We start from the raw sequence: 878 nt of genomic DNA on the forward strand, positions 1-878 counted from the left end.
TCTGTCTGGAATCAAACCCCGATCCCCCAGTAGTTTGCTGGATAAGCTCACAATACGTCTGGAATTAGAGAATCAATGAAAGAAATTAATATACCGGAGAAATTGACGGCTGTGCTAGACAAGGCAGTGAAAGTTGTTTAGTGTTATCAAAATCACAATTTAAATTCACGTATTCTAATTCCATTTGTGAAGAGAAAGGCAGAGCACACGAGTAAATAATCTAAATTTGAACATGCAAAGGAAAGTTGTAACACTTCTTAAAGATGGAGCTGAAGCTAAGGCCATAATATTAGGTTTGCGTTTAGGATGTCTTTATATTGGCGTGTTTGAATCATACCCAGCATCCGGAGACAACTTTCAAAATATTGTCTCGTGTCCCGGGTTTCGTGACGAATAGTAACGGATTCTGGGTTGGATGACCGGATTTACTGACACCTTACGCAATCAACTCGTACCTACAAGCAATACAGCACTATTGCTGATTAACACAATTTACAGTTGACCGTTACACACGCACTAGGATTCCCATCTTCACTAGTCGTATCCTGATAACGGAATTAAAACAGTCTCGCTGTGACTAAATCTTCTAATCGTACACTAAGTTTTTACAGGCTGACTTCTGATTCTTCAACTACTAACTCCCCGTAGCTATCTCCAACCGGCAACTCGCAGTCTCGTACTCCGACTGACTATTCACCTGGAATTCCGTGTTATATAGCCTTGGGTCGGACCTCACGGGAAGCACGTGTCACATGTCAGAATGCGTGTTCTTTGGCCCGTTACCCAGCATTGGGTATGGCGCAGACCACAGAGAAAACATCTCTTCTGTTGTCAGAATGCGTGTTTATTGGCTCGTTTCCCAAAATTGGGCATGGCGC

The sequence above is a fragment of the Cryptotermes secundus genome, unplaced genomic scaffold, assembly GCF_002891405.2.
Source record: "Cryptotermes secundus unplaced genomic scaffold, Csec_1.0 scaffold1788, whole genome shotgun sequence".
Classification (NCBI taxonomy): Eukaryota; Metazoa; Arthropoda; class Insecta; order Blattodea; family Kalotermitidae; genus Cryptotermes; species Cryptotermes secundus.